Source organism: Tinamus guttatus, unplaced genomic scaffold (genome assembly GCF_059628265.1).
Source record: "Tinamus guttatus ecotype Peru unplaced genomic scaffold, ASM5962826v1 Tinamus_guttatus_pri_ptg000009l, whole genome shotgun sequence".
NCBI classification, from domain to species: Eukaryota; Metazoa; Chordata; class Aves; order Tinamiformes; family Tinamidae; genus Tinamus; species Tinamus guttatus.
In genome coordinates this window covers 90,259-117,167 of record NW_028288543.1, presented here as the reverse complement: position 1 = coordinate 117,167, position 26,909 = coordinate 90,259, and the positions used below count along the sequence as shown (strand labels likewise).

General features: G+C 43.5%; 1 pseudogene; it reads left to right on the top strand.

Moving 5' to 3' along the window:
- Positions 1-1,704: 1,704 nt before the first annotated feature.
- Positions 1,705-3,052, top strand: LOC148596335 (ankyrin repeat domain-containing protein 26-like; annotated as a pseudogene).
- Positions 3,053-26,909: the final 23,857 nt, after the last annotated feature.

Below are 26,909 nucleotides of genomic sequence, written 5' to 3'. Positions count from 1 at the left end.
CGGGTCCCCTCCTTTTGGCTGCTGTCCCTCTAGTCTATTCAATTAGGATTGATCAAACTATGTCAAAGGTTCCTCCTCTGTTTCAATGGTCACTGGGAGCTTTCATGATGACTAATGATAGGCTATCCTTAAAAAGAAAGAGGGAAGAAATAGAAAGGATAATACAAGAGTTTCTTTCTTTTTTTTTTCTTTCCTTTATCCTTATGTTCCAATTAGCCACATTAACTTTATGACCTGCTAAATGAAATTTATTTAATTTTCATTGGTCAGTGATATATCAGCGCCTTTTGCCTTTCAACATCTGTTTCTTGAGACAGAAACAACACTCAACTCAAGCAAAACAAAAAATCTGAACGTGTTTTGGTAGGAGAGACTAGGTAGAGGGGATCCCCCTCCATGCCCCAAGAAAACATCTCAACTACTTGAATCTGAACTGGGAAGGGAGACAGGGTAGCACTGTTTTTGGGAAGGCCTTGGTGCAGGTTCAGCAGCATCGCCCATCCTAGGTAGGGACCAGCAGGAAGCCCTTGCAGGGACTTGTGACATATTTGGGTCAAAGTTGGTACTTCTGTCCTGTCTGGCTATTTATTACTAACGTAATTGCTGGTACAGTTTACAAACGTATTATAACATATATATATCTTCAGACTGTGGTAGCATTTCTAAAACTTCCATCAATCCCAGGCTCAGCTCTGAGCTGCAATAGATGCTCCTCAGATCCTGGTAGGACCATCACCAGAGAGGCAGACCCATCTTTGCAAAAAGAGTTAACCGTTAGGTGAGGGGGAAAGCATGACGCTGTGGGCAGAACATGGGTCTATTTTGGTGATAACTCCTGCAACAGCAATGTAGAATTGTACCTGTGCGGTTATTCCAGAAGCAGGACAAGCCACCACCGCCCATGGCCGTTGCGCGGCCGTTGGGCGCCCTGGTGGCCGTTGCCCCGGGCATGGGCGGCAGCGCCATGTGCGCTCGCCCGCGGTGTGGGGGCTCCAAGCCTGCTGGGGCGCAGCTGCGCAGGAGCTGCCTCGGGCTGCAGTCACTGCTGGCAGCTCCGCTCCTTTTCCTGCTTTCCCCGAGCCCTTCCAGCCACCTCAGCCCCCACGCCGGTCCCGGCTGAGCCGTGAAGAGGTTCTTGGAGCCCCTGGGTAAGGGGCAGACGCGGCCACCGCACACCAGCACCTTCTTGGCCTGCATCGCTGAGGCCCAGGAAACAGAGCTGAGCGGGCATGCTCACATGTGTACATGCGTGTCCACATGATGTGTAGCTAAAAGGACCTCTCTTATGCTTGCTGCCACTGCTGGAGTCATGCGTGTAATAGAAGTGCTTCTTCGATATGGTGCTAATCTTTCCCAGAAAGGCTTTATTGGAAAGACAGCTGAGGATCATGCTGGAAACTCTGGACATTACTGTGTTAGTGAACAACCGGCAGGCTACACAGATTGGGAGAGGGCAGGAGAAGCTTCTGCAGGCCGTGCCACAGGCACACCAGTGCTCAGCACTCCGCCTGGGGCAAGACCTGCTGGCTTTGCCTTAGGTGCCCTTGCTCTGGATGGAGAAGTTAGAGATAACTTTTCTGAGGTAAGCTTAGCAGGAATGTGTGAGGAGGTGGCAAGTCATGAGAGCTGTCTCGCTCCTAAGAAAGAAAAAAATTCAGTTTTGCTGCAAAGGAAGAATCACCTAGAAGAGAGAATGAGAAGGCTATGGAAGGTCCTCAAGTCCTGCATGCTGCAGATGACCTTGCTGATGGGAGAGATGTTACATTGGCAGCCGCAGTGGACCAGGAGGAGGATCTGTGGGTTTACAAGAGCCTGCATTCCTTGCCTGAATTCCTGAGTCCAGAAGCAGCAGTGAAAATTCAGGTGTCTGCAAACAAGAGAGAAAAACTTAAAGCACGTGAGGATGCCAAAACACAAACATATTCTCAGTATGGTAGACAGGCCATAGCCTGGACAACTGCAGGAGGAGGTAGCTACTGCTCTTGAAAGGCATTTGATTCCAGAAAGTTCACTTGAAGCTGCAAAGCTTTACTGCAGTGAACTGAAAGAAGACAAACAGAGGTTACAAGAGGAACTGAACAGAGTTAAAGCCAAGTTGCAGTAGTCAGAACAACAGTGTATACAATCTGAATGTTATGTTCAGGATTTGAAGTCAACCCTGGAAAATAAGCAAAGAAAAGCCATAATTTCTTCACAGAAGCTGCATGACCTTCTGGAAACCTCTTTGGAAACTGTTAATCTAAAACAACTGGAAGAATTGAGTGGGACGACTCGAGCTTGAAAATGCCAGAAGGCATTCTGGCATTCTGAAAGGCGGAGCCCAACAACAGCAAGTTAGAATCCAAGGTCTAGATTCAGAACACTTGCTTTCAGAAGAACACCAAAATGAGCAGTGGAAGAGCAAAAGAAAATCATTGAAGACACTGGCAGAATGTACACAACCAACAGAAACTCGTCTGGAGCAGGAAATGGTAAGAAAGTTTGAACTGCAGAAAGAATGCAACACATCCAAGAATATTCTGGAACAAGCCATGAAGAAGTTGAGGGTGTATGAGAGGCAAGAGAGAGAATCTCATTTAAATTTTCAGGATGAAATGGAAGGTACCTGTAGAAAGAGCAGTGAAGTTAGCAGACTGAGAACAAAGGTCTTTCAACTTTCCCACTGGCTGTAGGCAGAGCGGAAAAACTCAAGGCATCTAGAAAAATCAAATAAAGGTTGGCATCAAGACTTGGCTTTGATGCATGGGAACTTGGAAAAACTACGAAAGAGAAAGAGGCAGCTGGAAGAAGAGGTGGTTTTCCTCAGATGTCAGTTAAATGCCAAGATGATGGATCACAGACAGAACAATATAAAAGGGAGAGTGAACAAAGGGCTGGGCAAGAGCTACAGCAAAAACTACAGGAAGTCAGTCTGTTTCAGCACATGCAGGCAGCTGCCCATGACAGAATAGGACAAGAAAGAGCTGCTACTCAGGCTTCCATAGTAGACTGACAGCAGTGGAGAATTAGGGATCTGGAACTGGAGTTGTCTGTCAAAAAACAGATGTGCTGAGACAGAGCTAGTGAGGGACTTGCAGAAGCTAGTGCCATACACCTTCATGAGCCACTTCATGAAGCCACTCTGTGCTGAGGATCCCCAATGGGAAGGGCTGGGAGCCAGCCTGAAAGCTCACATGACTGAGGTGCAGTGAGAATGGTCATAAATGTCTCTGAAGAGCTAGTTGTCGCTCAGCTGGAAGTAGGATCTATTGGAGCTTATTGCTGGGCAATAACCTTCAGCAAACATAGACCAGGATCCAGTTTCTAGGGCAATGCAAGAGCACCATGATATTCTGATAAAAAATTTTATGACTTGATTTGAATAAAAGTACTAGGGAGTATCTGTGGGAAGGTATTTTGTTTGCACAGTCTACCAATGGTTTCCCATCCAGCAGTGCAAGTGTGAGAAATCCCTGTCACTGGAAAGCCTGAAGCTGCTGCAAGAGAGTCAAGCTGTGTCACTGCTCATGGCTGATGATGTGGCAGCTAATCCTGATGAAGGGCAGGGTTGTGGGTCATTTGCATTAGAAACACAAGCAGTTTGGCCTAGCTTGGGGAGTTATCCTCCATTGGAAGAGAGACATTTGTCATTTCTAAGAGAAATGAAGACCACAGAAAAAAAAAAGGAAAAAGTACTTTCTACCTAATAACTGAGGGATTTGCATTACCGGGCAAAGCAACCATTGCGACCATTTTCATAGGAGCACAATAGGAGCATAAGACTGGTGTATAGATAATCGTAGGACATACTTAACAGAACATAGTTTTGTTTTTTTTTTTCGTTTAAAAAATAGCTCAGTTTAGCCCCTGGTGAAGGGATAGAGTGCACCTTGGCAAGTTGGCTGGTGATACAGAACTGGGAGGAGTGGCAGTTGTATCATATTCAGGCAGACTTGAAGAGATGGGCAGAGGGGGCTGTCATGAAGCTCAATAAACGAAAGTGCAAAGCAGGCCGGAGGCTGATGTGCTGTAAAGCAGTCTTGTAGGGAAGGACCTGGGAGTCCTGGTGGACAAAAAACTGACCATGAGCCAGCAGTGTGCCCTGGGGCCAAAAAGCCCAAGCATAAGAGAGATCTACACTACTAGAGTGCGTCCAGTGAAGGACTACAAGTGGATGAAGGGACTGGAGCATCTCCTATTTGAGGTATAATATTCTGATTCTGTAGTAATGCACCATCTGCTTTTATATTGAAGGTTTTAATGAAGGATCTAAAACCATGATAGGAACCATGGCAACTATGGTCTTCATAGCCTTGGAGTAGGACCTGTTATGATTGCTCATCCCATGAGAAACTGAAGAAGAGACAGATTGGATTAATCCAGGTTCGCAGAGTCAGGAATGATCCCAGTAATTTTGATAATCAGAGGCTACAAAGATAATGTGGAGAGAGGTCCCAGATAGGTGAGGGGGAGGGACAGATACCCTAATTACTTCCAAAGGTCCTCACTTAAATCACTTACTGTAATTGTTACTGGACCCCAAAAAGTCATGAGAACTCTTCAGTGGGAAGATGTTGTTACTGTGTTACTCACAGAGTAAAGACCCCGTCTCACAGAGCTTGCAGGCTGAATTGTTGGTTCCTGATGTTGAAATGTAGCTCCCTGACATTAAAAATAAATTGCAGAATCCAAGTTCGTAAGCTTTGCTATCCTTAAAGCACAACTTCCTCGAGGAAGCAGGATCAGCAGCAGGATCAGTGTTGCAAGGACTGCAAGTTTGGGGAGCAGCGAGGAGTGGGGGAGCCACAGGCAGGAGAAGGAGGAGAAGATAGTGGTAGGGAGGTTCATTTTGAGAGAAAAGTGGAGAACAACATGTCCAAATACACCAACAGCTGAGGAGTAGGAGGGGAAATGGAGACAGAGGGAAGAGATTGAGTACAGTTATACGATTACAAGCGTTGTTTTGGCACTGAAAAAGCCGCTGCCACCCTGTTGAGACATTGACAGCATGGCGAGCTGACTGCTTTGCACAGCATCATCACATGGAAAATCTGAGTTGAAGGTTCCTGCACAACTCAGCCATGACTTGAAACATACTGTAGGGAATTGGTAGCTTGTGGCCACATGGTCAACCCTCAAAAGGAAGGAAATAACCAGGTAATAAAAGACTTGAAGCTGAGGGAGAAAACATAGCAACATAGCAAGAAGCAAAGGGCAGAATTAAAATCAGACAAATGGAGTGTCCCTCCCTCCCCCCCCCCCCCACCCCGGCCAATAATGAGAATGACAAGCTGTGGATGACTGGCTTTTGAAAAGAAAATATTTTCTATGTATTAGCTTCTTAAAAAAAAAAGAAAAAAAAAAGACTCCTCTTTGGTAAGATAAATTTCAATTTAAAAAACCATCGTGCTTAATAAAGAGGTAATGGGGAAATTCTGTGGCCTGTGCTATGTAGAAGGTCAGATCAAAGCAGTGATGGAGAACTGTTGGCATTGGTGCTGGGTCTGGCACTGATGTAGATCTGGGCTGACACCAACTGGTCTGCACTACAGTGTTTTATTAAGTAAATTTGGCATGAGGCACCTAAAAGTTTTGCCACTGCTGAACTTAAGGATCTGCAGGTCTTCAGAATTTCTGAATGAAAGCATTTGCTTTCTGGAAACATAGCTGTCTGGTTTTGATTTTTATTTTGTTCTGCTTTTTGAGGCAGTGAGGGGAGAGCTGCAGGCCTTAATAACAGTCCAACATACTGCACACCATAAATCTTAACCCAGTTCATTTGTAATTATAGCTGATAAATCCCATCTGAAGGTTTAAGCTATTTTTATGTGTCTATTATACAACTGTCTGGAAACATTTGTTTCTAACTACCGCCTGTCCTGGGGAGTAACTCGGAGGTTCATCTTTTGTAAATAAGCAACACTGTCTTTTATGGGAGTTAACACCTTTTAGCTGGGCTTACCTTCCTTTTCTGTGGCATGAATTGCACTTTGAATATTGTCAAATGCCACTAATGTACACATCAGAAGACTGCAGATCTGTTAAGATTTCTAATCTTTGCTGGTGAGAATCAACTTTTCATCACAGAGAAACCAATTGCGATCTCTTCTCCCTCTAGATATTAGACTGTACGGGTGGAAAGGATCCAAGTTTCTGCTGTTTAATAGCAAATTGGCTCAGGGCAGCAGCAGTACTAGTTCTGAAATCATTAAGTGAGCTGCCGCCAATGCATCTTTCACAGTCAAGTTGTAGATAAGTGGAAGGTGAGATTGTCAAGGATGGGGTTCAAAGTCGTCCATGAGTCCTGTCCTCGACTTTTTCCTTTTTGGAGAATAATATTATTTTCTTTGTGTACTATGTCCATTTTGCAAATGAAAGAGGGAGGGTTGTGATGGAAAAATCAGAAAATATTTTTTATCTGTAAAACAATCTAGTTCTCTCCCTATTCCACCTTATCGAGGACCAAAATCCTTTAGGAGTTTGCTTATGGAGAGGACTAAGATTTGTAATGGCTTCTGGGATGAGAAGAAAGGAGACCTAAAAGGAAGAAAAAATGATGTGTGCTTTTGGTGAAGAGAGGGTTAGAGGGCAGATATTTGTGGCACCAGCAATATTGATCCTGAGGAAGAGGTACCCCTCAGAATTCCCAGGTTGCAAATGACTATGTCTTTCCCCATCCTCATCCCCCGTTAGTCGGAATAAGCTCTCTCCTTCAACCATGGGTGTGCTTCTGCAACAGGTCAACAAAACATAGTGGCAGAGTTGGAAAAACAGCCCCTCCAGAGGAGGTGCTCCCTGCCTGCTGTGCATCACAGTCCAGGCAAGGAAGATGAACAGATTTTGTGAATTCTAAAGGGTGCAGTAGTTTCCACGTGATGAATTTCCAAGCCTGTGCTGACATGATTTGATAGCAGTCACTGTTTGAGTTTTTGTTTTCATTTATGCGTTGTTTTTTTAATGCAAATAGTGTGCTTAATATTGTGCAAATTACAAGAGAAGATATCTCCTACCCTGAAGAGGTTGCTTCCTACAAGGCAGTAAGAGTAGCTTTTCTTTAGGCATCCTAAAGTTAGAAATTTAGAGTTGCTGAAATTTCTAGGCTACCACCAGTTTTAGCATAGTGAGATGTGTATCACTCTGTAGATTATATTGTTGACCTAAGTGACTAGCTTGGAAGCGAGGCTTAAGGTCTGGATAAGTTAAGGCTGAGCTAATGAGATAATCTTCTCCATCTCCTTTGAATGTGCTACTGAATGTGTGTAAGAGGAGAAAGAAAAGAAAAAAGAAAAAAAACTTCAGCAGCTTATTCCCTCTTGAGGGAAGTTCCTAGCAAGAGGTTCATTGGCTAGTCTATGGAAAAATATAACTTGTGATATTTTGTTACTCAACAAGGGAATTTCGTAGCTAAACATATGAGTGAAACTGCTGCTACACGAGTCACATGCATCAGAGATAAATATCTGGCCTCCTGCATGGACTTTTTTTTTTATCTAAATTGTGCCAAAGAGCTATCCAACTTTCGGGATATGAAGTTAAACTGTCAGGTGACTTTTAGTGTGATGCTTTCCTATTGAGCCTTTGGAATACTGAATATTTGGTCCACATGATTGTATTATGTTATATTTTATTTTAAACTGCCCTTATTCTTAACTGTAAGAAGATTCTGTTAGAGTGGCAGATTCATGTCCTCCTTCTCTAGTCATCTCTGCCCATGCTGAGGAAACAAGTGACTTTTCTTTTACAGGAAGATTAAATTATGATAGGTGAAATGTGAGGAATAACTGAATTAGTGTCATCATGACAATGTAAACTTCAGTTAGAAAAAATATATTTCCATTGTAATAAAGTCTGGAAATAAATTTTGAAAATCATGCATTTTTGAAGCTGTAGATTTCTTTGCTCATGCAATGTCCATCACTGAGAAATTGAGTAAATGAAGGAACTCCATTCATAGAGAAACAAAGAGAGGAGAAAAAAAATGGGATTTTTTTTTTAAACTGGGATAAGGTTTTTAGCAATCAATTTAAAAGACAGATGATGTCCTGCTTCCCTGGCTTGTGCCTCTGTTAAGTCAAGGTGGTTATTTTGATGTGACACAGAACACAGTAGGATGCTATAGGTCTGTGCTGCCTGCAGTGTGTCCACCTCATTTGATTAGATCACACAACCCAAAAAGGAGGAGAAATTAACAAATTTTGCAAATGCTGGATAGTCTAAGACCAGAACTAGTTTAGAACATTGTTTAAAAGTAACGAAGCAATGTGAGTGTCTGTGTTCTGAAAGGTATCCAGCTGGTGTGGAGCCCATTTCAGCACGCTGACCATTCTTACAGGCAGTTAACCCACGACAGGAGTTACTACCTGCAAAGACATGAAATGACCACTCTGTTGACAGGCTCAGATATTTATCTCCAGCGTATGAGACTCATGAGTAGTGGCAGTTCCGCTCATATGTTTGGCTATGAAATTCCATCAACAAAATATCAGAAGTGCAGTTATATTTTTCCATAGAACAGCCAGAGAGCCTCTTGCTAGGAGCTTAACTCAGAGGGGAGTAAACAGTGGAGATTATTTTTTTAATCCTCTGTATTTTTTTCAGAAATACTTTAACTGGAAAAAAGTTCCTTGTACTCCTGATGTCCTGATACTGCTTCATCATCTGTGATGATAATTAATAGGGTATCACCACCTTCAGTTGGCCGGTGTGGAAGGGAAGGACACAGGAATTTTGCAGGACTGGCCATACATCTGGCAGTCACAGAATGGTTATGTGTCCAAGGAGCTGTCACAATTGAGGCCCGTGCTTTAGAACTGTCCATCACTTTGGGAAGCCCTGCATGGCAGGGCACAGCATCCCTGGAGGCCCTGGCTAGCTCCTGGGAGAAGACGTGGCCAGGCTGTCCCCTTTGTTGCCACTGTGCAAACACTCAGTGCAGCCCCAGCCTTGCTGGGAATAAGTGTCGCTAGTACCTCTTATTAGTGTTTATTATCATAACTGCTCATTGTATTGCCCATTATGTTAATGAATTAGAACAACAGACCTAAATGTTTGTTGTTGTATAAAGCTCATTAGTCTCTGAGAGGAACTCAATGCAACATGAAGGTTGAGGAGCTGGGTTGCAGGAATATTACCAATTAAGTCCTATATGAACATGCAATTAGGTAGGATGACATGCTTGATTTACATTGCTTTATGGCTAAGCAGGATAAACAGCGCAGCACTGGAGCCTGGAATCCTGCTCCCCCTTTTGCTTGCCTCCACCCTGCTGGAGCTTATTCTAATGTTCCCAGTGGGAGTGCAGTGCACAAGAACGGCTGGGCAAGGTTGTTGGTCCTGTCTTGAAGCATATTTAACACTCTGCTGAGGTGTAACAAGATGCAGGCAGCATGTTTTCATGTTAGGGAGCTTGTTAGTAACTCACCCCCTTCTCACTGTTTTTGGTCTTGGGGCATCTCTCTTCAGCACCTCGTGCAGCTTTCTAGTCATGGGCGGTTTACAGAAGTGTTTGCTTCATATTGTACTTCCTCAAATGGAGAGGGAGACTTAACTCAGAGTTCTGAGGTGAACCTCTGAGGTCAATCCTTTTCTTCAGTCAGAACATACAGATTCATTTCATACTATTATGGTGTATACCTTTTGGTATATGAGCACGCGCCATTGTCCTGTGCTTCTGGTTGAGTTCTGTCACTCTGAACTTCTCTGCTCCTGAATATATTTATTTGTATCACTACCTTTATGAGAACTGAGGGGAGTCACAATTGAAAGGCACTTTGAGAAGTTGTCACCTCCAGCTTCTGAGCCATAAATTGTTACCTCCCAACTGAGACTTGGTAACTGATCACATGAGCACTTTTAATTGTTTCAGAGCAAGGTGAAACTTCAATAATGAATTAAACCATGGAATCAGCAACCATTAAATAGCAGCATGTTGATCTTTTTTCTTTTTTTTTTTTTTCTCTAAGCGTAAGGCATTTTGTTTCCAAAATTAGAGGTTACATATTCAGGTAGTTGCCCAACAGGAGCCAGGAGACACTACCAATGAAACATGCACAGCTGATCATAACTTGCTTCCGTGTTAGGTGCTTGTCTCTCACAAATGTCTGTTTGAAGACCCTGTGTCTCCCAGCCCTTCTGGCTTGCTCCATGCCCATGCCGTCTTTGGCACCTACACAATCAGTTGTTGACCTCTTGTCAATGACGCTGGCTCGTCACCGAAGCAAAGTCTAGTGAGGTACAACTGCGAGATGGTTTAAGATGCTGTCCCTTAGCTCCTGAATCATTGCAGCCAGGAGGTTTACGGAATTATGAAGCACATCTCTCCAGATAGCTTGAGTTTGCGTCGCCTTGTTCCGTCTTTCTAGCTGACCTCCTGATCAAGTTAGGTCTTGCCACGTACCAGGGCATTTGTTGTGTGGATAGCCAGGGCCTCAGAAACTGATGTCCTTACTACTAGCACAATATAAACATGCCTTGAGGCTGCTTTCCACGAAAGAGTAGGTAACTGCACCCTTTTTGCCCCTAAATGTTCCTGTGTGTACAGCAGTAATGCCCCATTTGCTGGTCTGGTTGTATGGCATTCCAGAGCTTGTCCATTACATCTTTTTGTTAAAACTGGGATAAAAGAATCAAAGTCCTGCCCTTTCTGAATCCCTCATCAGTGTTACAGTCTCTCATAGTCTTTTTTCCTCATTCAGCACAGAGAACTGTACAGCTTCCTCTATTGCATTATTTTAAAGTGCAAAGTTTTGACATTTCTGCTGAAATAATAATACTTAAAAAAAAAGAACCTTGGAAGCATAAATGGAGAAAAGATTCTGCTTTAGAAACAAAGCTAGCAACTGGCTTGGAAATGAAGTGAAGGCTTAAAAAGAAATGAGAGGCACAATATGTCAGTCCTAGATGGAAGGGAGAACTGGGTGTTAAGGGGAGATCAGAAATTTCTTTTATTTATGAAAAAAAAATTCTCAAAGTTAGAAGGGGTGGAGGGGAGCCATAGTTGGAGGAGTAAAGGGGAAAGAGTTGAAAAAAAGACTACAGTGACAGGCAGCCCTGATGCGATATCATGTTCAGAGAGCCCCTTCCGCTGTCTTTCATGGTGCTAGCCTGGAGGCAGAGAAGGAGGGCACGACAGGAGGCATTTGGTGTCACCTGCATTTGACACCTACATTGTTGCTGTAGAGATTTTTAAGGAAGATTTTGATATTGTCCCACCTATCACTTTCCTGAGTACCCTATTTGAGTATGTGCTGGTTAGTGAATGGTGTGGGATCTTCAGCCCTGGAGACTAGGATTCTCAGAGCAGATCTGACATGGATGACATTAGTATTTCTTCATCTTGTCCTTTTCCAGGATGTCATACATTAGCATTACAATTATCCAGTCATCTTCTTATGTTTGCCCAGTACGTTCCTGGTGCAAAAAAACAGATGCTAGATGGTGTGATCCATTTGGACTAAAGGTAACTTAAGAGCTTTTCCTTGGAAGCTGAGTGAAATTCCTTGCAGATAAGCCACCTTAACATACCTCTGGGTTCTTTTGGTCATCTTAAGTTATATGAGTCACTGTAAGGTTCCTAACAAACCTTAAATATTCCAGGATGCGCTGTGTTTTTCTCTGTTTACACAGAAGTTTTCTAATGCAAGAAAGCTCAGATGGAAAGACCCTTCCCTGATGCTTCAAGCAAAGGTGATGAAAAGTGAGAGGAAGGGTTATTAGTGAGAATGAAGAAAGATCTTTTTATTTTTTCTTTCTTTCTCTATCTCCACTGAGGCTTTGCTGGAAGGATTTTTCCAATCTCACCCTGTGGATGCTGGATCAACTGTCCTATTCCATCTGCCTCTGTTGTTTTCTCTTGATTGAATGGACTGAGGGTGAGAAACCTCTAATGTGGCTGATGAGAGTGGAGCTGGCACTGTGCAGCAGTGGGAGGAAGCTGGCAGCTCTGGTTTTTCAAACTTGTTTTAACCTTCAGTTCCAAAGACGGACATAAGCAGTGAGTAAAGGGGTAAAGATGGTTAAGGGCTAATTTTCTTTTGCACCAGTAAGCTTCATAAGCATAAATTACAGTGATCTTGATAAGCAAAACATTTACTGCTTGGTGTGTTTTAAAACAGAGTTTGTCTTCTGCATTCTGTCCTGAGGATAAGGAAAGAGGGAATCTTAAAACAGTTGTCCCCCTCCCTAATTCTGGAAGGCACCTCACCATGGCTGTGTGAAGGAAGAGGAGTTTCCATGTTCTGGCTCATCCGGCTTTGAAATCAGAGCATCTGCCATGTGCCCCTGATTTCAAACCTTGTCATTGTTGCAAACCTGCTGTGAAATGTTTTAGGCCTGGCTTTTGTCAGTGGTAATTTTTCATGGTCTTTCTTTTGAGTTGTCTGTAGCTCGGCATTTTGGCAAAGTTGAGGCCTCACTGTTTTGTCAAACTGAAGATCCCCAATCAATAGCTGCTGTCCTTGTTAAGGGAATTGCCTCCAGTTTTCTAGCACAAAGGCTCAAAGGAACGACTAAGACCAATTTGGCCTGGAGTCAAACCATTTGCAAAGTATGCTTAATTATCATGAGGAAGGAGGAGCAAGGTGATTATTGCCAGGTGCTTACTAGCAAATTTGATGTGAAAGAGAAGTGAATGCCTTGGAGATCCAAGAGAGTCTCAACTATTACAACTGATGCCACAGCTACTGAACTCCAGGATTTCCTGTCTTCTGGAAGTCAGGGTCATTTGAGCTAAAGGTGGACTGCTAACTGGAGCCATGGCTTCAATCCAACCCTCCTAGCCTTAAACACTTACCCAAAAAGTTTACATTAGGTGCTTCAGTTTGACAACTGAATGCGGGAGTGTAGCATTTCCAGAGTGAATGCAACCACTTCTTGATATTTGATTTTTTTTCCCCCTTCACTAAATAAGGTGGTAGCTTAGAATGGCTGGACTCCATGTCTTAGCATCTTAGTTAAATACCTGAAGTTACGTGGAGGGATCTGGGCTGCCGTATCCAGTTAAATTACTCACAAACCTAGGTGGAACGATTCACCTTGTTTGTAATTCAGAGCCAGGACTATTTCAAATCAAAAATCTGTTAAGAACTGTATGGGTTGGTTTGCCTTTTTTTTTTTTTCTCTGAATTGGGCTGAATAGCAGAATCTTCTGAGATGATTGACTGCCTGTTAGGTAGTAAGGTGAGAAGCTACCTTCTCTAGTAGTGTCTGAAGTGCCCTTCCAGTCATGGGACAGATACGCTAGTGGTGAAGTAGAACAGCTTAAAAGGAAGGGTTGGCTTCTTCAAAACCAAAATAATGTAGAGCAAACTCAGTGCCTTAATGCATGCCGATTAAAAGGAAATCAGGATGGGTAATTAACTCTGCTCTCAAGTGTTTGTACAATTCACTTCTCCTCTGCTACATTTCCTGAGCACTCCTGGTGCTGAGCTCTGAAGATGTTGAATAATGACTTAGACCGCTGAGTTAAAAGTTTATTTTCTTAAAAGATCTGTTCTCCCATTCAGTCCATTTCACATTTCGGCCTATACCAAGTAGTACAATAAAATGAACTATAACCATAAATCTGCGGGTGTTTTGAGGTACCCCATTCATACCCCTCACACTAACAATATGACTCAGCCTGCAGCATCAGGGGAGATGTTAAATTTATGATGTTAAATTTTCAGCCTTACCTCTATAGCTTTTCTGAAACCTCCGTTCTCTGTATAATACAGCTTGCTTATCCTTTTTTTTTCTGTTTATTTTATTTTGTTTCAAACACGATCTTTCTGCCTCCTACACCATTCAGCATCCCACCCACCTCCCATCCCCCTCTGACTTTCCCAAAGCAAACAGCGCGTTCAGATCGAACCAGATTGACAGGTGTGTGACAGATGGATGGACAGAAAACTGGATCAGTCCAAACTCCTTGGCACTTGAAAAATTGACAACACAACCAAAGCAGCGTAACGGGGAGAGATAGATTGGCAAATGGAATAAATGGTCCCCGGAAAGTTTGCGATTAATCTTTGCCCTGTCAAGTAATGGCCTGATAATGCAGGAATTTAATGGGAATGACTTCTGCGAGTTCGGAGGCATCCATTAGTGTGGAGCAAAGCAGGAGACAGTAATGGGCATTGTTCCTGTTCTGAGCCCTTGCAAATGAGGGAAGACTATTAAAGATGCACCAGCTGCACCCCGGCCCCATTCTCCCACATGACAAGTTCACACCTTTCTACTCGTCAGTTCATAAGAGGTGCATCTCCCATGCTAGAAATGCCCTTGTTTTGACTGATCCATGGCAAACCTTACCTCTCCAACAGGAACTCTGAGTTATCTAATGAAGCTGGTGCTGAGAGAGAGTGCTGCCTCAAAGCCATACGCTTTTCCAAAAGTGAATTGCTCTCCTGCTTGAATAAGATAGCATTTCCTAATTTGGTGCATCATTTAGCTCTGCCTCGGTTTCCCCATATATAGGGAGGATATCGCTGCTGTGTAGCAGAAGCACAGAGTGCAGGATTCTGCTAGGCAGCCTGGAAGGGAGCATTTGGTGGCAGAATAAACATTTAGTCTCTTCTCATTATTTTGCCGTTTGCGAGATTTTGGTGTTGTTTGTAATATGTTAACTTAAGAGTAGATCTGATTTGGGTATGGTCACAGATGAGTCTAGCATGGTATCACATTTTTAAGGATGATCAGCTATAGGTGCTTGGGGACAGAGTACTTTCCCCTGCCACATAGCTAGCATTCTCCGTCATTAATGCTAGAGAAGTCATCTGAAATCGTTGTGTTTGGTGTCTGTTGTTAGACGAGTGCATTTATCTAAATTGTCTTTCTGAAGTTTTTTTCTGAAGTTGCTGGTTGCTTCAGCATCTCCTGAAACAAGGTCCATCATTTAATTCTGCACCATGTGAAAAAGAACTTTACTTCAACCTGCTTCTCTGCTCACTTCATTACCTTCAAGTATTTGGAGCAGGTGGTGGCACTTCCATCCTCAGCCCTTCAATTCTAGCTGAGGGGCTTGTTGCACATGATGTCAAGAGGGGGAGGAAAAGGAGTTGTTGGGCAAAGGAGCCCAGCAGAAGCAGCAGGAAGCTATGTTGCATTTGTGGGGTCATGTTTGCCCTCCATGCAGCCTGGTTGTGGGCTGAGATAGCCCAGGCCTAAAGGATGTGAGTAACTGAGTCACCTTCACGTGGGCACGGAGGGGACCGGCTGGGGAGCAGAGAGGGGAGCCCAGGTCTCTGTCACATCAGTGCAGCTGCAGCACTGGGGGAGGGAGGATGCAGGGGGGAGGAAGGAAGCTCATTATGACTGATAAATAGAGGGCTCCTGTTGTCAGCAGTGTCATTGTGTTCACCTTTTTCACAGTCCCCTCTTTCCAGCTGTGTAATTAATTAATGGATTGGAAGTGTTTAGTTTCCAGTGATCTACAGGTTGACCTTGCACCTTCCTCTGCTTGTCTGGCTTTGTTATCAATGGGTCCAAAGTTACCTTCTTCCCTACCACCTCTGCATCAGCCCGTGTGATTGCAAGAGTGGATCCTTTACTGCTTTCCATATGCTCATTTTCATAGTGCTCAATAAAACCAAATACCATCTTTGGTAGGATTTTACACTGGCTTTGCACTAAGATGAATGTTGGCACAAGGAGCAAATCACCGTAAGTGTGGGTCCAACAGGGGCCCAGTGAGAATGAAATCGCAACCACCTTATCCTCTGGAAGATGCGATGCTCAGATCATGCTATTTTAGACAGCTTAGAATTAGGTGGGTGGTACAAACTAACTGTTCTGACTCCTTCTGCAGTTAATGGCAAGAAAGGTGTCTCACTCATTTTGGATAACTGTCTCAGAAGAGGGCGAATCTCCTCCAGAAAAGGGGCCTTTACACAAGGAGGAGTGTGAGGAGGTTAAAGTAAATGCCTTTTTTTCAAAGGGTTTAAAATAGTCCTCAACTGAGACAAGTAGATCCATTTCTCCATCCCTTAGTTATACCTTCATACAGATAATGTTGCAACAGTTTACCAGAGAATTGCAATTGGTGATTGAGACTGAAAAACCTGTTTCACCAGGGATTTCATAGCTTCAGACAGTTACAGAACCCCCCCTTTTTAACAGATGAATAGAATCTTTACAATCAACATCAGGAGTGAAAGTCTGCATGAGCGCAGTTGGTGCCCTGACTGGTAAATCTCCCTGACAATTTTGCAAAACAGACTTGGGCTATTGATCAAATTGGCTGGAAATGATCCTTTCACCTCAGGGTCATTGGACTCCATTTGACTCAGGTCAGAAGAGACCAAAGTGGCTGTTATCAAAAGATAAGAGCAAGCTGAAGGTCTCAACCTGGTCGCTAGGGGAAGAAGTTCAGGGTATGGAGATCTCAATCAATTTAAGTTATACTGGGGTAGATTACCAGGTTCCTATCTCAAAACCATTCTACAGCGGTTTAGAGCTGAACATGTAAGAATACAATTATTTCTTCTCTCAGTCTGATCTGAGATCTGAGGGGAAAGTTCTGAAAGACCATTACAAAATCTGTCAGTCTTCTGCTTTGCTACTTCAGTTTCCTTGTAAAATCAAATGTTCTGTTAACAAAACATTTTCCAGCCTTAATAGTCTAAAGCCTTTAGCTGTCTTAATGAAATATAGTACCTAAATTAGGACTCTATTCCATAGCCTTGCCTTGACCAAGAGGAAATACACCATACCTAGGAGAAAGATTTACCTAAGCAATTTGCAAGATTGTGCCCATAATTACAGGGTCAGCCACATTATGGCTTGAACGTTCAGCTCACAAGATTACTTAGAGGTTTTGTCTTCTATAAAATCGCCTAAGTAAAAGCCCAACTTTTATGGGAATAGATTTACTGACTCAGACCAATAGTTCCCCCAGTAGCTTTCTCTCTAGCATTGGTTGCAAATGGGTGCTTAGGAAAGGGTGTAGAGGCATCTAGAAACATCCTGTTAGGTGCTGACAATGTTCAGCAAGCAGGCTGAGTCTTGGGCATTTCTGACGTGAGTTCCCCATAGTTAGGAGCGCATGGGGGGCTCTGCGCTCTCCTTTGGGCTTCTGCCTGTATTTTGTGGCAAGGAGTTCCACAGATGGTGTAGATACTGTGTAAATCATTAACCCCTTTTCTGGATTTGCAACCCTTAACATGCCACTTTCATGTGATAGTCCCTGATTCTTGTACTGGGAGGGACAATGAACATTCACCGATCATCTGCTCCATGTTACTCACTTTCTTGCTGCTACTCAGAATTTTACAGATGTCTGTTACTTTCTGCATCAGCTGTGACTTTCCCAGGCTGATGAAGGGCTCATTCTGCTATAACCAGATTGTAAAGAGAAAGCTAATCTAAGAAACTTGAAACAGAAAAAAAAAAATCTTTTGTCCTTTTTTTTTTCTTCTTCTTTTTTTCCTGCCTGTGAGCTATAGTCTGTAGGGAAATCCAGCCCAGGAGACAAACAGGCCACAGCAAACAGAAATCAGTCCACAAGAGAAAACAATCAGAACCGCAAAGCCAGTTTGTGAGACCAATTTCATTACGGTGCTGCCTTCTTTGCAGCCTGCAATTACGGAGCAATTATGGGATTTGGGGGGGAAGCATCTGGCAGGAGCTTCTCCTACCCGCTCCGTTCTCTCCCTCTGCCCTGTTCTCTGCATCTGAGTTAGCTGTTTGTATTTCTCCTCTTCAAATGGGCATCAGCATTTCAAATGAAACTTTGGACCACCGCCGTGGCAGCCTTTTAAAGGGATCCAGCATGAGATTCCTGTGTCTCCTCTCCTCCGTCAGAGAGCAAAGGCAAACCAGAAGAGGGATATTAATGTGCAAATTAGCGCAACCTGACTGGCTCCAGATTGCTACTTAGAATTTGCATATTAATAAATGTTTTTGTGACAGCGTTTAGCAGATCAAGAAGGGCAGAGATTAAAAAAAAGTCAACAAGATTTTTAATCTTTTCCCTTAAAATTTCCTCTTCTCCCACTCTCTCGTATATATCTATATCTCTTCGTACCATAACCATATGTGCTTAGGTTGCATATCTATAGGTCAACGCATGTAAATCTGCCCGGCTCTTGACAGATGTGAGATTTGCAGAACTGCCCTGCATGAAGGTAGACAAACAGTTGTGTGCTGGCGGGAGCGCGGGCGCTTTGCTGTGTGTGTGTTTGGACGAGTGTGTATTTTATACACACACAGGCACACAGGGTTAGGAAGACAGATAGATGGAGGCACTGGACAGCCTCTCCCCCCCAGTCTTTTTCCAACAGGCGCTTTTATCCCATTCAACTGAATAAATTGGGACTCTTGAAACTGTGATCTTGACAGATGTGAGGTTTTTTTTTTCTGAGCTGCATTGGAAAAAGATAGATAGTGAAAACCTCCAGGGCATTTGGGCTTAGTGGAGCCAGTGAAGAGGGTTATTTCCAAGCGTGCTGAATAATGCATCCCTCTGAATTCCTTAGTTCTCTCTTTCCGTCCTCCTTTCCGTCTTTCTCTCTCCTTTCCTTTTCTTTAAATGTTCTGAGGATGAAATGCTGAATGCCACAGCAAAGCTGCGATTGCAGTGTTCCCTAGGGATAGGCTTTCCAAGGGTCTCATGCAAGTGCTCGGGTGGTCAGAGAAGAAACAGATATGTAAACAGGGCAACTTATACATAATTGCTGAATTAAAGATATATCCCCCATCTCAGTTAATTACTTGTCACATCAGTCTTAAGGAGTGAAACTGGCTGATAGCCAGACTATTTTATTTCAGGAATCTCTCGGTCAAGAACGTATGTTCAAAGAGTCTCTCACCCCTATTAGATTTGTCATCTTAGTTTACATTCGTGTATCCATGATTGTGGGATGGGGAGGGCGGCGGGGGAAAGCAACTTGAAATAGTCGGCCCCTTCTTTTGCTCTCATTGATCTCCCTTGTGCATTCCCAGGTATAGCTTGGGTTTTCTGTTGGATGTTAAAAGGAGAATAGATTTAGGAGTGGGGAAAGCCCTGATTTCAGTCTAAGTATATATTTTAGGGGTGAAGATAAGGGAAAAAAGTATTCTAGTGGCAATTGAAATCCTTTGGTTGTGCCTTGCTTCATTTGGGGCAGGTGATGGGAAATTATGTAATTAGCGATTTTTTCTAATGGCCCCATTTTGCACCCCCTGTAAAGAGAATCTCTTTTTTAACAAAGGTGTTTTGAAAAGAAAAGCCCAACTTCCAAATACAAAGGTTTTGTTTTGGTTTTGTTTTCCCTTTGGCATTTCCACCACGAAGCACTTTGTCTCTGACTACGCTGAAGTGCAGTGTTTTGACATTTTCCTCTGTGGATGTAGGCCTAAGTGTCTTGCCTGAAGCCACAGAGGGAATTAAAACCACATCTCTTGAGCCTTCAGTTAGCCCTTAACCACTGGACCGTCTTTCCCCCTAGCAGCCTTTAGGAGGTTCTGAGCAGAACTGAAACCGTTGACGATACCGCGGAGAGCGACGTGTCCTTTTATCGGAGGCCTGTGAGTGCAGAGGACCCCGAGTGAGATGTGAAGGGAAGAGGGGCCGTCAGCTGCCCCCCTGCCAGAGTTAGCATCGTCTGTCTTTCCTGTCTGCTTCCACTAAAAAAAAACAGAGATTTAAGAGAAGCACAACAGTGGCGCACACCCCCCGGGCTACACATCAGTGAGTTTGCTGGCGAGAGCAAAGCCGCCGTGTCTGTGCAATGTTTGTGTCAGGATTATCTGACTCCCAGTCAAGGCGCAAACAAACCTGAGGTCTTCTGTCAATAGCAGAGTGTGAGCTGAGAATCCCAATGTCTTCCGAAGGAAACTTTGGGAGCTCTTCTAATGAAAAAGGGGGAAAGAAAGCTGACTTTCTGCACCTGTGGGAGTTAGAGAGCGGCTGGAACACCGAGGACAATGTGAGAGTTTCCAAGTGTTTTGTTTAGCTTAGTTATAACATGCTAAGTAGCCTTTCCTGCTTCTCTCAGGAGGCTGCCAAGTGGTCTGATTCCTCTCACTGGCATGACTGACCCCATGAATTGAGTCTCTATGATTCCCTTTTTTAATATCGTCCCATTAGTCCTTGAAAGAATTTTTTTGTGAAAATGACTCCAGAACAGCAATTCTAGGTTCCTTTGTGAGTGACATTTGTGTGACAGGGCTCTAGCATCTCATCACATCTGTCCTCAAATCCAAAATTCCTTTTCAGCTGCTTGTCTGCTTCATTCCAGTGCCTGCTTTCTACTTTTCTTCCCCTCGGGTGTCCTGGCTTCCTTGTTCACTGTAGAATTTCCCTGTCCCCAACTGGGGTTGCCTCCAGAAGGCAGAGGATGTGCTTTTCTCTCAGGTCAGTGCACAGTTTCCGCAGCCAACCTCACTGCATCCTTCTGTGCTACACGTGGTCACATAGAGCAACAAAGGCACGATGGGCCGACAAGAAATCTTTTCCTCATCTCTCCGGAAGGTTCTGGGACCAGAACCTCTTCCAGTGCCACTCTTGTCAGCAGTTTTTCATCCAGTGCAACTGGGAAAATAAATGCATGGTCTAACCCGTGTGTGTTGTTGAAGGCTAGTTGCCTCCGTCCCATTCACGTTAGTCAATGCCGCGTACATAAAAGCTGTCATGTTGTACCCGACCAGAGATGATGCCTCTGGCCGTGGCCAGTAGTGGATGCTTAACTAATGCTCCAAGTGGGGGGCAGGCAAACGGGAAATATCCCCAGTCTGATAGTGAGAATCGGGCAGCAGGCACTGATGCCCTGAGCTCCTCCCTGGCGTGAGGCCGGCAGCAACCTCGTATATTGCCCTTGATGGGTAGGTCACAGGGGTGTGGGCACTGCACCCCTGTAGACCTTTTCTTCTCCGTGTTCAGGGCATCGCTGGGGAGATACCATGAAAGGGCTCAGAATTTGAACGCCATGGACCACCACTACCACCCTGTGCTGATGCACCACTTGCTGCAGCGTTGTCTAGCAGCGTAATATAAATTCAAATCGCAAGAGAAATCTCACTATTTTTGTTTCAATTGCTCTTCACCAGCCTATCTTCCTCCTCAGCAATGCCCCCCCTCAAAAAAAACCCTTAAAATCTTCAGAGCAAAGCCCCTTCTTTTCACACGTGCTTCTCCCTTGAAGGTGGGTTGGCGTGAAGCGTGTGTGACAGACATCAGTTATGTCACTTATGTTTGCCTGAAAGGTGCTTAAGCGCTGGTGACAAAAATAACCTTTCTTTGCGCAGGAGAAAGAATAAAACCTGGTTTCCAGTGTCATCCAGTCTCCCTCTTCTCTCTCTTTACACTGTCTTTGTGGATTGTACAATGTCTAATATAAAGAGGTACACATACTTCAGCTTCTTCTCAAAAGAGCTTTAGGAAGGTTTCTTCTACTCAGCTGTCTGGTCTCATAAACTTCTCAGCAATGTAACATCTCTTTTGTCTCAGAGAATTTTCCTTCTCTCACTCTAGCAGATTTGGTTAAAACTGTGCAGTGCCTAAAAAAACAACATTGGCAGAGAAAGAATGGGACAAGGAAAGAGGTATTAAGCAGAGCATCATGATGCAGGCCCCATTTCCTTAGGAAAACTGGATAGAATAGGATATGATTCCTGCTGGTTCTGTGCTGGGCTTGTCCACTGTCTCTGCTGGTCCCTCCTATAGAGGGTGGGTGGCCGAGATGGCCTTTGGAGGTGACCGTGGCCATAGTGTCTCCTGGACGGCTTCACTCTGTCTGCATGGTCTGAGGGCAACATCGCAAAGTCACGTGGTCTTTTTCTTCACTTAAGTCTTTCCTCTTACATTTTCCAAATCATAGTATGTCAGTTCTCCTGCTAGAGTACAGTCTTGATGAGCAATGGGAACCACTGCACTCATTTTATTCCTTCCATCCCCTATAGCGCGTGAATGCGGCAGGAAGGAGGGGCTGTGTGAAGAGGCCAGCCAGGGCCATCTATAAAAGGGACAACTGTATAATCCCTGCATTCCCACCTTGTCCAACCCCACTTTCACCTCTTTTTGTCTCCCTCCATCCTCACGCTGTCAGCTTCTCCTTCTCGCCTCTCTCTCGTGTTCGTCAATAAATATTCAATTAATGTTTTCCTATGATAAAGATCTATGGGTGTCAGATAAGAACATCTTCACGGGATGAATGGTGCTGCTAAGTCTTGCGGCTAATTCTATGCAGATGCACAAAGTCTGCTGGAAGTGACTTTACGAAATGGAGTGCTCAGGCATCCCTGCTTTATTTTTTAATGCAGATGAGAATTTAAAAGCTTGTGTTTTCTACAATTAATTTTATGTACTATTCTTTTCAATTATTTATGTTCCCTGAATGATAAATGGGCCAGTGAAGAAGGAAAAAAGCGGGAATCTCGGGAAGAATACTTTTTTCTTATTTGTTTATTTATTTATTTATGACTGGATTTATTTATTTATTTATTTTAGACTGGAATATAAGCTGCTCTGATAATTAAGAGAATCTGGGCCCTGGGTGCTGTGGAAGAGACCAGTCTATCACTAAGTAATGCTCAGAGAAAAAACAATAGCACATAATGGAGCTTTAGTTCTGATTTTGCTCTGGATTTATTTAAAACCACTTTAATATTCCACTTGCGAATAGGAGTTTGTAGCAGTTTTGTTGCAAAATAACAATGGAAAGCACAAATAAAACACAAAATCTGTGCCTGGTGTAAATGCATACCTTTCTTGGATCTAGCTAAGCTCTTCTCACGTATATCCGTGTGGATCTTGCTCCAAGTTAAAGCTGCATCCGGTATGAATCAGGCTTACTTAAAGCCAGAAAAATAGCACTTTTTCGAGTCACAGGTGGGAGAGGAGTGCTGTGGTGTCTGCCTTCCTGCAGCTTCTTTGGGCAGCACAAATGTGCTGAGCAAAACAACCTTCCTCAGTAAAGCAGCGCCGGCCTGAACCAAGGGCACTGGAAACCTCTGGAGAGCGAGCCCGGCTCCCTCTGATTTCCAGGCCATTTCTGAGGGCTTGGGAGAAGCAACGGGAGGGCATTTGGGAAATGCCCTTTGAGAAATTGATTCTAAAGATGTACGGGGGTTATTTTAGAGCAGAAGGGAGGGGACCCCATTAAAATAGCACCAAAATGGAAAGGAAACAGAACAAATGGAGGTGTGTTAGGCAGAGGGTTGTTAGAAGTGAGGCATTTTCTTTCAGGTATTGATTGTTTTTTATACCATACTTAACCTATACCAGATCCTTAAAAAACAAACAAAACCATCTTTCCACCCTGCCCCTCCTCCACCCCCCCAAAAAAAACCAAACAAACAAAAAAAACCACTGAAGAGTTATTGAGTTATTTTAGGACTGAGAATAACAGCCAGGATTTTCCTTCTGCACATCCTGATCCCCAAAATAGTAATGCTTTCTTGTAAGAGGGATATCTTGGCAGTAATGGATATTATTTTCTTTCAAGTTCGTTTTTAAGGTTAAATTTAGAAGGTTTGTGAAGGGTTTTTTCTTTTCTTCCACTTTCTAAATTTATTTTAGCACAAAAGAGATGTGTTGGAAAGAAACTTTTTTAAAAAACAATGGAGACAAAATTCTGTGTTGGAAAAGTTTAGATATAGAGCCAGTTGAAAAATTGCCAGCTTTCAGAGAAAAAATCATTCTCTTTAGAATTTCCAAACAATTGTGTAAATATATTTTTATTCAATGCCATCCTGTTATGTCTTCTTGATCCTCCTAGGAGGGCAGAGCTTTGAGAAACCACACTCTGAGAAAGACCTGGTAATCAGCTTGGTCAGTTTTTAAAAAAATGCGCTCTGTGAAACTTATGCTCAGAAAAATCAGCTAGCAGTTGACAGCCCTAATATAAATGTGAACTGGCTACTCCTTCTCAGGGTGAATCCACACGAGGTGTTTCTATAGGGAAACCCACGTGCAAGGCACGGACAATGACCTCAGACCTGCCAGAAACGTGGCCTTTTACATCCCCAGAAGAGTAGTTTCAGAGGAAAAAAAAAAAAAAAAGAGAGAGAGAAACAAAAAATTAATGTGAACATGAGACTATTTATGGAAGAAATGTTGCTTTTGCCATGGAGGCTGTTAGATTAGTTCAGCTTCCATAATCTATTTATTGCCTTTAATGGGATAGTCATTAAATGAACAAGTTACTTTCTGTACATATGATGGGGTGGATCTGCACTGCTGGCACCAACCTGTTCCCTTCTGAACTACAATCACGTATCCATTTCATCGTCTGTCTGCAGAAGAGAAGCTGTTGGGACATGGAGGAAGGGGAATGATTTCTTGCCTAGTGTACATGTGCTTTGCCATCACTGGAAATTACCACCTGGAAAAAAAAATGGTGTGTTTTTCCACACTTTTCTGCTTTCTGAGTCCACCTGCACAGTTGTCAGTTCAGTTTGTGATTTTGATGTTGGGGAAAACTTGGGAGAAAGGAATCAAGCTGAATCTCTGGCTTCATTTTTTATCATGGAAATCCAAACGTGCTGAAAAGTGCTCTGTTTTCCTGCTTATCCCAGTAGCTGAAAAGGAGTGTGCGTCATGGAACTGCCCAAAGAGCTTGCGTTCTTTGAAGGCACTGTCATTTTCTAGTGAAATAATAATTTGGCAGATAAAAAAGTCATAAAACAACTTTGTAGCTTTTTTTTTTCAGTGAATATTTTAAACCTTAAGGTAAAGGAGACCCCAGATCTGAACAGAACTGGACGTAGCTTAGATCTAACTACAGCACTCAAATGACTTTTGACACTCAGTTTTTACTTTTCTCCAGGTGTTCTTTCTCTTTGTTTGTGTTCATTTTTTTTTAATGCATATATATATATATATATATATTTCATTTATTGTGTTCCTCTGGTAGGAAGGGATGAGAAAATATCTACCTCCCAGAAACTGGTTTGACCCAACACAGTTGCTAGGTGATTAGATGTTTTGATGATGAGAAAACATATACACTGTCAGAGAAAGCAACATCCAAAACACAACACGGGCAGGTGTGAAAATACGTGGGTGATGAGCCTCTAATTTTATTCTCATCTTTTTTTTGAGAGACTGTGCCTTTCGAGCTTGCATGGATACCAGCTAGGTATAGGTGCTATTTGAGAATGAGAGGTGCTGGCCAAAACTGTCCAATTTAAACACTGTGTTCAGAAGGTCCATGCCACCTTTTTATTCAACATTAAAGACTCCAAAGAGCATATTTGTTGGGCTAAAACTGTCAGGGAAAGAGCTACCGCAGCTGCTGTGATTCATCCAAAGGAGGTGAAGTTAAAAATGTGATTATGTCCTCAGTTTGCACCACCTTTTGGGCAGGTCATTGTGGAGTTAGAACCGTAGGAGATCTATGCTTGGGCCTCGTGTAGGGAAGAGGTGACATACGTGACTTGGTAGTTCTTACCTCAGATCCAGGAATGGGGACTGAGAAGCTTCTGTTGTGATTTTTCTCCACATGTGGTTTGTCTGGCCTTAATTCACTGCTTAGGAAGCAGTAAGCCTGGGGCAGAAGGAGCCCTACAACAGGAGCCTCTCGTTTTCTGCTGAATGGCAACAGGCGGTGGAGTGGACACAGCTTTTTCCTGGATGTGGCAAAAGGTTTCTTTCAGCCCCTAATTTGCAGTGTCAGAGTAACCCATTATCAAGACGATTAAATTTAAAGAGACTGCAGTAAATGCTAGCATACAGAAGACATCAAGCATCATTAAAATGTAATTGGAAGCAAAGCTTAATGAGGTAAAAGGAAAAAAAACACCCAGAATCCTTTTGGGTAGCTGCCCCCCTCCCCTCCCTTGCTTTGCCTGAGCCAGCAACTACTGTATTGAAAATGAGACTTTGCGCCGCTTTATTATTTGGTGATGCTGGCAGCAGGTAGGAAGACACCCCATGCTTTAGCGTAGCCTCCCAGTGAGGGCAGGGGGACACGTTTGCTGTAATGCCAGAGCAAAGGCAGGAGTGCGGTTGGTCTCGTGGTCCACGGTTTCTGATGGGAGTAAAGCAGAGCCCGTTTTGTTCACCGTGAGCAGGTAACCACGGCCAAATGGAAGCAGCTGCCCACGGCTTTGCACTGATGAGGACACAGTGCTGGGCTGTGGAACTTCAGTGTCTGGGGTTCCCTCTCTCCTGAGAAAAACAAGGGCAGTGAAGACAGGGAGTACAAAAGAGGAGAAGAGCTGAGAGGACCCTAGTGGAACAGAATCCATTGTACACAGTGAGCATGGATGGAATAGCAAAGCCTCTGGAAGGGCTGTGGATGGGAAATGTGATGTTTATATAATAGGTAATGGCTCAATAAGCCAGCGGGCTGCCTTCCCAGGGCCTTAAAGACTACCTGCTGCAGAGCATCTGCAGCTTAGCTGATACCATTGCGGTGCACGTTGCTGGTGCCCCTGGAGAGGAAGCCGCTCTGTTCATCTGTCTCATGGGGAGCTTGAAGAGACCAAGCCTGAATTTTGCAAAGGCTCATCTGGTGTGGGTCCAGCTTCCTTTTCTCCTTTCTTTTGCTTTCTTTTTCTCCTCTGCATCACCACATCTTTTTTTTTGTGAAGAGAAAATGGTCCAGCTTGGAAAAAGACATTACATATCACCATCCAGAGCTTGCTCTTAGGGATTTCTGTTCTTGCACATAGCTTCAGGATAATGATTGCAACACATGAAGATGCCTGCACAGAAGAAGCCAGATAGAACAAACATTTTTCCCAGGCAACCCAATGCAGCTAAGGTGCAAGGACATGGCCCATAAAATGGATAGACTTGGCAAATATGTTTATCTCAGGTGGATCCATTGTACGTTTTTGTTTTTGTGTTTTGTTTTAAATCTGTGGTCTGCTGTGGTGCCTTGAGCTGTGATTCTCTACGTTGGCTAAACAACAAAAACTTGATCCTGTAGAAAGTTATCTGGGCTACCAGTGCTGCAGGTTACAGTTCAGCCTACTATTATCATTGAAAATGCAAGGTTTTATTGACAAAAATTGAAAAATAAAAATGA